At 35.5% G+C, this 12,128-nt stretch overlaps 1 protein-coding gene across 1 annotated transcript in view; it reads left to right on the top strand.

Annotated features, from left to right (window-relative positions):
* Positions 1-12,128, top strand: part of MDGA2 (MAM domain containing glycosylphosphatidylinositol anchor 2) — an 879,614-nt gene that overhangs the window by 681,734 nt on the left and 185,752 nt on the right. The gene's annotated exons all lie outside the window — the stretch shown is intronic.

Below are 12,128 nucleotides of genomic sequence, written 5' to 3'. Positions count from 1 at the left end.
TTGTTTAACGTTTGCCATTTTATGCTAAGTAAACTTGAAATTTGAATTGTAGACACAAATAAGGGTCCCAAATAAAGCAAACATATTTGGAAATTGGATGCTTTCCAAAATAATTTTCATCATATTACAATTCACCCTGTGCTTATTTTACTTCCTTAGATTATAATTAGAAATGAATATAATTGAATATTTTTAGAAGTTGATTCACTTAAACTTGATATAATTCCAGCAGAGAAAACAACTCATAGTGTTGAAATCAGCATCATTTATACAATAGACAAAACAATCTGGTATATATTTATAACAGTAAAAGTGTAAATCAACAAGATAATTGAGGAGCAATTGGCAAGATGGAGAAATCATTGAAAAGTATCAGTGCTTTTATTCTGTATTCCATTTCTCTCCCTCTTTTCTTTCATTGTCTCATCTTAGAGGCGATAACAATAGACTTTCTAAGGTCATGATGGTAACATTCTGAACCACCCATGTAACATTCTGAACTGTCTGTGTAGTTTTATGCTTTACTCCTCAGAGTAGCAAGGTGCTGCTCACTGTAAGTATCTCCATTAAGTGATCCCTATTGTTCTCACGTAACATGATACCATGTAATCTTAATGTTGATTGAAAGAACCTTTATGTGTAGATGTATGGCAAGCACTTTCCAGCCAGATTCATTCTTGCCATCTTTACTTACCAAATCCTGTAGCACATCATAACATAATGAAAACACAATATAATGAAAATCTCAACTTTCAGTTAATTAAAAATTGAGCTGAAAAATAGTAGGGGCAGCAATAATTTTTGACTAGATCTTTTTTCTCAAAACATTTGCGTTAGATGTTTATAGTTCCTTTTGATCAACATATGTTGTTCTCTGTCATAAGACACTTCTGTGCATTAGTCCATCCTTTCCATAAAAATCTTGATTTAGGTCTTGGATTTAACTCACAAGACCACATTTATCACTACACTGTGATACAAATCCTATAAGAAGTTCTTGCTGATCTTTCAATCATTTCCTTAGCGAATGTTATCTGAGTGCATCACTTATCCAAAATAGTGAACTATGTAAAGGAAATGTTGCCTCCTAAAAATTTCTTGGCATCAGTATAAATCTATGGAAGCAGATAGGTGTATTAAGAAAGAACACTGCCTGGGGCACCTGGGTAGCTCAGGGGGTTAAAGCCTCTGCCTTTGGCTCGGATCATGATCCCAGGGTCCGGGAATCAAGCCCCTCATTGGGCTCTCTGTTCAGCAGCGAGCCTGCTTCCTCCTCTCTCTCTGCCTGCCTCTCTGCCTACTTGTGATCTGCCTCTGAGATCTCTCAGAGATCTCTCTCTGTCAAATAAATAAATAAAATATTAAAAAAAAATAAAACCAGCCTTTAAAAAAGAAAGAAAGAAAGAACACTACCTGAATTGCCCCCCCTCAAAAAAATTTATCTAAGTCTGCTGCATTCTAAATAACAGTATATGATACTATTTTCCCAGAATACTGCATATTTTCCTCCTTTACATCTACATAGCTAAAATGAGCCACCCAGGTGTTTCTTTTCAGACACAGGAACACTGCTTAAAGATGAGTTTGCATATTCCTTTTTAAAGAAAGGAAAAATTAGCAACAAGTCATTTCTGGGAAAGAGCTAAATATGAGACATCATCAGCTTCGCTGGCAGTAGAGTACTTAAAACATTTTTATTCTCCTTTTCTATACTTATATCATTTAAATTCTCTGAAGTGGTAGAACATTTGACTGAATACTCAGAAATTCACATTTTGTATTCCTATTGGAGTGATGCTCACTATTAATGTTACTAATGATATTATGTTTGTAAGCACTTATATCATTTATTAATCTTTACTATATGTCATAATGATCCACTTTTACACCATTGTTCTGTTTGGGTGTGTGTGTGTGTGTGTGTGTGAGAGAGAGAGAGAGAGAGAGAAATAGAGATTGGGGAGTTATTTCAAATTTAACTATTGTAAACTGTAATACTCAAATATCCTGAAAATAATTTGGGCTGAAATGAATTGCATCCTGATTGCTGAAATATATCTGAGATTGACTGATCAGAATAGTCCTCTCAATGCATGCTCAACCCTTAAAGATATAAATAACATTAATATAATATTTTTTTGACAATTCACTAATCTTACATATCAAACTTATCAACATAAGTGACAAATTTTGGTTTTCTATTATTTCCCAGAAACAATCATATTGACTGGTGAGCACTTTATAGGACCTTGGATAGTCCATTTCTCAGAAAACATGTTGAAAAACATGATCTTAGAGCAATCAACATAACATAAGTGCCAACAACCATCCATGTATTTAATTATAGAATATAAATAAATTATATAGAATATAATTTTATAATTATATAGAATATAATTTTAGAATTTTTAAAAATACCACATACTGTTTATAAAATATATAATGCAAAAATATATAAAAATATAAACAAATCACTCTAATTCTTAATATCCAGCAATTGGTGTCAATATCAGTAAGTTGGTATATATGTATATATATTGAGAGATGAAAAAGAGATAAATGTATGTGTACAAAAATTTTTTTGAAAATTATATTATGTTCAAGTTCTTTAAGAAAACTTAAGAGTAGGGAATAATTCCCAACTCATTTTATAATCCCAACATTACTCTGATACCAAAAAAAAAAAAAAAAAAGGCAAACTATAGCAGTATTAAAAAAAAAAAAATCGGGATGGCTGGGTGGGTCAGTTGGTTGGACAACTGCCTTCGGCTCATTTCATGATCCCGGAGTCCCGGGATCGAGTCCCGCATTGGGCTCCCAGCTCCATGGGGAGTCTGCTTCTCCCTCTGACTTTCTCCTTGCTCATGCTCTCTCTCACTGTCTCTCTCTCAAATAAATAAGTAAAATCTTAAAAAAAAAAATCAACTACAGACTAATATCCCTCATGAACATCAACATAGAAATGATAAGCAAAATTTTAGTAATCAAATCCAGTAATATATAAAAATGATACTACATTATGATGATGGGTGGTTTATTTTGAGAATGCACCATTGCTTAAAACTCAAAAATCAATCAATATAATTCACCACCTTAACAAACTAAAGAGGAAAACTCGTATGCTCCTTTCAATAAATGAAGAAAAAGCAATTGTTAAAATCCAACAGTTTTTCAAAACAAACAAGAAACCTCTTAGAAAACTAGCAGTGGAAGGTAACTTCCCAAACCTGTTAAAACTGTCTACTGAAAAAACCCAAAGTTAGCATCATGCTTATAAGGAAAACAGTGAATGATTTCTCTGTAAGACAGGAAAATGATAAGGATGTCTTTCTTACTAGGTCTATTCATTATCATACTGGAAATTCTAGCTAGTACAAGGCAGCAAGCCTAGGAAAATAAGTAAATGGTATCTATTTTGGAAAGCTGGAAATTCTAGCTAGTACAAGACAGCAAGTCTAGGAAAATAAGTAAATGGTATCTATTTTGGAAAGAAAGAAATAAAATTGTCTTTATTTCCCTGATGATGTGGTCATCTGTGTAAAGGATCTGATGGAATCTACAACAAATACTAGACTACTAAGTGAGTTTATTAAGGGTATGGAGTAAAATGCCAATCTACAAAACTAATTGTACTTCTAAACGTGATCAATAAATAAACAGATGAAATTAGAAAAGAATCTTATTTACAATAACATTTTAAAATATGGCACTATATGATTGTATGGAGGAAAATTTGACAAAAGATGTGAAAGATCATCACTATAAAATATTGCTGAGAGGAATTAAAGACCTAAATAAATGGAAAGATATATGGTACTCATAGATATGAAATTAAATACCATTAAGATTTAGACTTTCCCAGTTTGATCTATAGATTCAAACAAGCTCATATGAAACTCTAGAATTTTTTTGGTAAAAATCAATAAGCTCATTCTAAAATTTATGTGGAAATACAAAATAACTACAATCTCCAGAACAACTTTGAGAAGGAGCCAAGTTTGATAAATAACACTACCTGATCTTGAGGTTTCTCATAAAGACAGAGTGGCTATTCATATAAAAATAGATTAATAGATTGGTGGAAAAGAATATAGATAAGTCCACATGTATATGATAGGACACTTTCTTATTGACAAATTGTATAAAGGCAATTAAGTGGGGAAAGGACAATCTTTTCAGCAGATTTCACATTACAATGGGTTTTCCATACACTATAAAATAAACTCCAATCCACCCTTTGCTCCCTACCTAAGAATCAGAACAAAATGTATCATTAATTTGCAATATGTAATAATGTTGATTTCTTTTCATGTGATTATTTACCCTCCATATATCTTCTTTGTTGAAAAGCCTATTCATATCTCATCTAATTTTTTAAAATTTTATTTATTTATTTGACAGTCAGAGATCACAAGTAGGCAGAAAAGCAGGCAGAGAGGGGAGGGGAAGCAGGCTCCCCACTGAGCAGAGAGCCCGATGTGGGGCCGGATCCCAGGACCCTGGGATCATGAATTGAACTGAAGGCAGAGGCTCAACCCACCAAGCCACCCAGGTGCCCCCTCATCTAATTTTTTATCAAGTTTTCTCATTATTGAGTTTTGAAAGTTCTTAACATATTCTGGATATACATCTTTTATCAAATATAAGATGTTCAGATGTTTCATTATACCTGGCTTGTATTTTCATTCTTTTTCTTCCCATTTTTTAATTTAAATTCTAGTTAATATATAGTGTAATATTAGTTTCAGGAATAGAATTTAGTGATTCATCACTTACACATAACACCCAGTGCTCATCACAAGTGCCCTCCTTAATGCCCATCACCCATTTAGCCCATTCCCCCCCACCCACTTCCCCTCCAGCAACCCTCAGTTTGTCCTCCATAGGAGGTCATATATTCTTTTGAATTACTGTTTTTGTATTCTTTGGGTAAATACACAATAGTGTGATTACTGAATCATAGGGTAGTTCTACTTTTAATGTTTTGAGGAACCTCTATACAATCTTTCACATTGTTTCAGTTTATATTCATGCCAAGAGTGCATAAGGCTCCCTGTTTGTCTACATCCTCACTAACTTGCTGCTTGAGATTTTTATTTTAGCCATTCTGACAGGTATGAGGTGATATCTCGTTGTGATTTTGATTTGCATTTCCCTGATGACGAGTGATGTTAAGCATCTTTTTGTGTGTCAGTTGGCCATCAGTAGGTCTACTTTGGAAAAGTTATCTGTTTATGTCATTGTCTACCCATTTTTTTAATTGGATTATTTGGGGTGTTTTTTGGTGTTGAGTTATATGAGTTCTATATATATTTTAGATACTAACCTTTTATTGGATATGTAATTTGTAAATATCTTCTCCCAGAATGCTTTCTTTTTAACTTTTTCATTTTTAATTGGTTTATATAGTTCTCTGTTTCCATGTTAGGGGTATAGATATTTAAAATTGTTAGATCTTCTTGTTGGACAGACCCTTTGAGTATGATATAGTGTCCTTCCTCATCTCCTCTTAGAGTCTTGGGCTTAAAATATAATTTATCTGATATAAGGATTGCCACCCCAGCTTTCTTTTGATGTCCATTAGCATGGCAAATGGTTTTCCACTCCCTCACTTTAAATCTGGAGGTGTCCTTGGTTCTAAAATGAGTTTCTTGTAGACAGTATATTGATGGGTTTTGCGTTTTTATCCATCCTGATACCCTGTGTCTTTTGATTGGGGCATTTAGCCCATTTTCATTCAGGGTGACTATAGAAAGATATGAAATTGGTGCCATTGTATTGCCTGTAAGGTGACTGTTACTGTATATTGTCTCTGTTCCTTTCTGGTCTACCTCTTTTAGGCTCTCTCTGCTTAGAGGATCCCTTTCAGTATTTCCCACAGGGCTGGTTTGGTGTTTACAAATTCTTTTAGTTTTTGTTTCTCCTGTAATCTTTTTTATCTCTCCTTCTATTTTCAATGATAGCCCAGCTGGATATAGTATTCTTGGCTGCATGTTTTTCTCATTTCATGCTCTGAATATATCCTGCCAGTTCTTTCTGGCCTGCCAGGTCTCTGTGGATAAGTCTGCTGCCAGTCTGATAGTTCTATCACTGTATGTTACAGACTTCTTTACCCAGGCCGCTTTCAGGATTTTCTCGTTGTCACTAAGTTTTACTATTCGATGACAGGGCGTGGACCTATTTCTATTGATTTTGAGGGGAGTTCTCTGTGCCTCCTGGATTTTGATGTTTGTCTCCTTTGCCATATTAGGGAAATTTTCTACTAAAATTTGTTCCAATATACCTTCTACCCCTCTCTCACTTTCTTCTTCTTCTGGAATCCCAGTTATTCTAATATTGTTTCGTCTTATGGCGTCACTTATCTCTCGAATTCTTCCCTTATGGTTCAGTAGTTGTTTGTCTCTCTTTTGCTCAGCTTCTTTATTCTCCATTGTTTCATCTTCTATATCACTAATTCTCTCTTCTACCTCATTTATCCTAGCAGTAAAAGCCTCCATTTTTTATTGCACTTCATTAATAGCTTTTCTGATTTCAGATTGGTTAGATTTTAGTTCTTTTATTTCTCCAGAAAGGGCTTTTATTTCTCCAGAAAGGTATCTCTGGTATCTTCCACACCTTTTACAAGCCCAGCTAGCACCTTAAGAATATCATACTGAATTCTAGATCTGACATAGTACCAATGTCTTAATTGATTAGGTTCCTAGCCTTCAGTATTGCCTCTTGTTCTTTTTGTGTGTGTGTGGTGAGTTTTTCTGCTTTGTGATTTTATCCAGTTAAGAATATATGAACGAGAGAATAAAATACTAAAATGGTGGCAAAGACCCCAGAAAAATGTACACTAACATGATCAGAAGAGACCCCAAATCAGGGGGAGAAGAAAGGGGTAAAAAGAAGATAAAAAATTTTAAATATATATAAATATATATATATATATATATATATATATATATATATATATATATATATTAGACTGGTGAACAGAATAGAGCCACCCACTTGATTTTGGGTGTATTTTGGTCTCTTAGAAGAAACTACCTCCCAAAATTTTAAGGAAAGAAAAACTTTTATATATACAAAAATAAGGGTAAACATGAAGGGATGGAATATGACTGTCACGATGAAAATTTTTAAAAATCCTACAAAGGGACTTGATAAGATCAGTTAGTGGAAAAAGGAAGAAAAAGAAATTGGAGACAATTTACTCAGGCTGGAGACTAGAACAAAGACCTATGCTAGATTTAGGGTATATTTTGATCTCTTTGAAGAAATTGTATGCCAAAAAATTTTTAGAAAAAAAAACCCTCTATGTATACCAAAAATAAAGTTAGACACAATGAAGGTTAAAATATGGCTATAATAATGAAGGTTTTAAAAGATTTTTTTTAAAAGAAAGGTATTGTTAATTTAAACTAGTTAAAAACCATTAAAAGAGGAAAGAGGAAAAGTTAAAAAAACAGAATAAGAAAAAAATAAAATTAAAAATTTTTAATTAACTTTGCAAGACTAAAGAATAATGGGGAGAAAGGCGTGAATTCCATGTTTTGCTTTCCCCTCCTCTGGAATTCTATTCTTCTCCTTGATCAGTGAGCTTGGTCTTGGCTGATTGTCCTTGCTGATCTTCTGGGAGAGGGGCCTGTTGCAGTGATTCTCAAATGTCTTTGCCCGAGGGGGAATTGGGCAGCTCTTGCAGGCCAGACTAAGTAATCTGCTCAGATTCACTCTCGGGAGCTTTTGTTCTCTGACCGCTTTCCTCTGGAGGACGGTAATGAAAATGGTGGCCTCCTAATCTCCGTCCCAGAGGATCCGAGAGTTCGGGGCCCCACTCCTCAATGCACTCTTGGAGAAAAGTGCTCAATCCCTCCTATCTCCCTGATCTCTGGCTGCACTCAGGCTCACCCAGCCTGTGACCCAGCATTTCTGTCTCTAGCACACAGTCCTGTTGAGTCTCCAAACCCAGCAGATTCCTGCCCCCAGAGGAGAAAGATGAGTCTCCCTGGATCTGCCACTTTGTGAGGTCCCTGCTCAAAGAGCAGTGGTCTGACTGTGCCTCAGATCATAGTTTAACATAACCCCAAGCTGAGAGCTCACTCCTTGGCTCCGTCTCTGTAGCTGGCTTCCCAACTCTGATACCTGTGAGTTCTGCTGCACTCAGACACCCCAATCGTTCTGTGACCCCACAGGACCTGAGATCACACTGTCCCCGTGAAGGTTTCACCCCTGCTTAGCCTCTGGAGCTGTGTCCCTCAGTGGAACAGACTTTTATTATTTATTTATTTAAGAAAAAATTTTTTAGTTTTTTAATAAACATATAATGTATTATTAGCCCCAGGAGTACAGGTCTGTGAATCGCCAGGTTTACACACTTCACAGCACTCACCATAGCACATACCCTCCCCAGTGTCCATACCCCACCACCCGCTCCCTACCCCTCTACCCCTGGCCACCCTCAGTTTGTTTTGTGACATTAAGAGTCTCTTATGGTTTGTCTCCCTCCTGATCCCATCTTCTTTCACTTATTCTTTTCCTAACCCTCAAAACACCCACATTGCATCTCCACTTCCTCATATCAGGGAGATCATATGATAGTTGTCTTTCACTGACTGACTTATTTTGCTAAGCCTAATACCCTAGAGTTCCATCCATGTCGTTGCAAATGGCAAGATTTCATTTCTTTTGATGCTGCATAGTATTCCATGGTGTGTGTGTGTGTGTGTGTGTGTGTGTGTATGTAATCTTTATCCATTCATCTATTGATGGACATCTAGGTTCTTTCCATAGTTTGGCAATTGTGGACATTGCAGCTATAAACATTCAGGTGCACATGCCCCTTCGGATCACTACATTTGTGTCTTTAGGGTACATACCCAGTAGTGCAATTGCTGGGTCATAGGGTAGCTCTATTTTCAACTTTTGAGGAACCTGTTTTCCAGAGTGGTTACACCAGCTTGCATTCCCACCAACAGTATAGAAGGGTGGAACAGACTTTTAAAAGTTTGAATTTTGTGCTCCACTGCTCAGCCACTTGCCAAGAGTTGGCCCCTCCCCATGTTGTCTATCTTCCTGTCCTTTCGGATTCACTTCTCTACAGGTCCTTCCTTTCAGAAAGTGGTAGATTTTCTGTTTCTAGAATTGCTGCTCCTCTAGTCTCCTATGGGTTTGGAGGTGTTTGAAATGGTTTGGTAACTATCTAGTTGAACTTGTGTGAGCTGATATCATCTCAGTCTGGTACTCCTCTGCCATCTTGGCTCCTCCTCCCTGTGCCTTGTTTTAAAACCACACTAGACTTCCTTTAATAGTCAAAGGATTATTTAGGATTTAATTGTTATTATTTTTTCCACCTGTTGATACTTGAAAGAAGATTATCCATGAAAAGTCAGATATTCAGAGCTTGGATTATTTTGGGATGCTAAGAAAATGTGTAATTAAGAATCTAAGAAATTCAGTTCTCTTTCATGACCTAACACTACCCACTGCATGATATGAGGCAACTCATTTAACTACTTTGTATGGTATTTGAACTTATAGAATATAGAGACCTAGATGATCTTGAAAACTTTTGTATTATTTCTGATTCTAAAACTCTGTAGTTATTCTATATTATTTCTTCACAAATTTAGGGATTAGAATAACTGCTCTTCCTTTGAAAAGCTTATATTTAAATTCCAGGCTGTAATAGCTAACATCTCATAGTTAGCAATTTAATTTGCAAAGATCCTGCACAATTTTTTATTACATATTCACAACTGTCTGGAATGTTGGCAAAAATGGTATTATTATCCTTAATTGCAGTTATGTGCTTGATGTCCGGCTTTCCACCCTTCAACTTTCTTGTGAATAAGATGAATGTCACAGTATCTAACTCAGTGTTGTTGCAAGATTTAAATATGTCTGACATACAGTATGAGATAAATGGCAGCCATTAATATTAGTGTAATGTTATAGCTATAATAATTTTGCTATTCTTATATTTATAATTGCAGTTATTTTTAGGCAGGAAAATGAAAAGTTGCAAAGGATAAATAAACTTGTAAAATCTGTACAGCTAAGAAAGAGCAATGCTGAAATTCCAATCCAGATACTTCATGTTAAAAGTATTTATTATGTCTAATGAGCATATAGCATTCTTATGAAACCCAACTACCTAGTAATATGTGTAGATAGATGATTTAGCATGTCCAAATTTCTAAGATATATGTGCCCTTTAGGCTATCTCTTCACCAATTTAAATTGTCATGGTGATTCAAATTTGAGACGAGGGGTTTGATATCTACCAATAATCTGAGTGGGAGGGAGCAAGGGGATTGCCATTTTTTGTGGTTTACAGGTTGGCTGAAGTGGGAAGATAGGACTTTCCATATTTCCTTCAAAACCCTCTCCCTTCTCCCACAGCTAACTTTTAAATATTTAAATAATGTTAGACTTAATAACAATAAATTGTTTATATGAGAATAAGTTTACATCATTGTAAATTACATTATAATTACATTGTAAATATAACTATCAATAGTTTACAAAGTGGAATAGCAAGAAAAAAAGTTTTTATGCATTCCAAGTATGCTGTAAAAAACATACTATTTTTTTTAGATTGAGCATCTAAAGATGTTGCTTAGAACTAGGTAATTTGGGGGCACCCTGGTGGCTCAATGGGTTAAAGCCTCCGCCTTTGGCTCAGGTCATGATCCCAGGGTCCTGGTATCGAGCCCTGCATCAGGCTCTCTGCTCAGCAGGGAGCCTGCTTCCCCATCTCTCTGCCTGCCTCTCTGCCTGCTTGTGATCTCTGTCTGTCAAATAAATAAATAAATATTTAAAATAAATAAAAAACTGTTAGAACTAGGTGATTTTATGCCTGTTTGGGATATTGATATCTGTAATTTTGAAAAGACTTTTTAAACACTTGCTTATAATGATTGTTTTTTAAAAAAAAATCAAACTGCCATTTGTATGTCTTCATTGGAGAAGTGTCTGTTCATATCTTCTACTCATTTTTTGATATGATTGTCTGTTTTGTGTGTGTTGAGTTTGAGGAGTTCTTTATAGATCCTGGATATCAACCTTTTGTTTGTACTGTCGTTTGCAAATATCTTCTCCCATTTCATGGGTTGTCTCTTTGTTTTCTTGACTGTTTCCTTTGCTGTGCAGAAGCTTTTGATTTTGATGAAGTCCCAAAAGTTTATTTTCGCTTTTGTTTCCCTTGCCTTTGGAGACATATCTTGAAAGAAGTTGCTGTGGCTGATATTGAAGAGATTACTGCCTATGTTCTCCTCTAGGATTCTGATGGATTCCTGTCTCACGTTGAGGTCTTTTATCCATTTTGAGTTTATCTTTGTGTACGGTGTAAGAGAATGGTCGAGTTTCATTCTTCTACATATATCTGCCCAGTTTTCCCAGCACCATTTATTGAAGAGACTGTCTTTTTTCTACTGTATATTTTTTCCTGTTTTGTCAAAGGTTATTTTCCCATAGAGTTGCGGGTCCATATCTGAGCTCTCTACTCTGTTCCACTGGTCTATGTGTCTGTTTTTATGCCAGTACCATGCTGTCTTGGTGATCACAGCTTTGTAGTAAAGCTTGAAATCAGGTAGCGTGATGCCCCCAGTTTTATTTTTGTTTTTAAACATTTCCTTAGCGATTTGGGGTCTCTTCTGATTCCATACAAATTTTTGGATTATTTGCTCCAGCTCTTTGAAGAATACCGGTAGAATTTTGATTGGAATGGCATTAAAAGTATAGATTGCTCTAGCAGTATAGACATTTTAACGATGTTTATTCTTCTGATCCAAGAGCATGGAATGGTCTTGCATGTTTTTATGTCTTCTTCAATTTCTTTCATGAGTGTTCTGTAGTTCCTCAAATACAGATCCTTTACCTCTTTGGTTAGGTTTATTCCCAGGTATCTTATGGTTCTTGGTGCTATAGTAAATGGAATAGATTCTCTAATTTCCCTTTCTGCATTTTCATTGTTAGTGTATAAGAAAGTCACTGATTTCTGTAAATTAACTTTGTATCCTGCCACATTGCTGAATTGCTGTATGAGTTCTAGTAGTTTGGGGGTGGAGTCTTTTGGGTTTTCCATATAAAGAATCATGTCATCTGCAAAGAGAGAGAGCAGCAGAAGATATGAACAGACA

The sequence above is a fragment of the Mustela lutreola genome, chromosome 7 (genome assembly GCF_030435805.1).
Source record: "Mustela lutreola isolate mMusLut2 chromosome 7, mMusLut2.pri, whole genome shotgun sequence".
Classification (NCBI taxonomy): domain Eukaryota; kingdom Metazoa; phylum Chordata; class Mammalia; order Carnivora; family Mustelidae; genus Mustela; species Mustela lutreola.
This window is presented reverse-complemented; position numbering and strand designations above follow the sequence as displayed.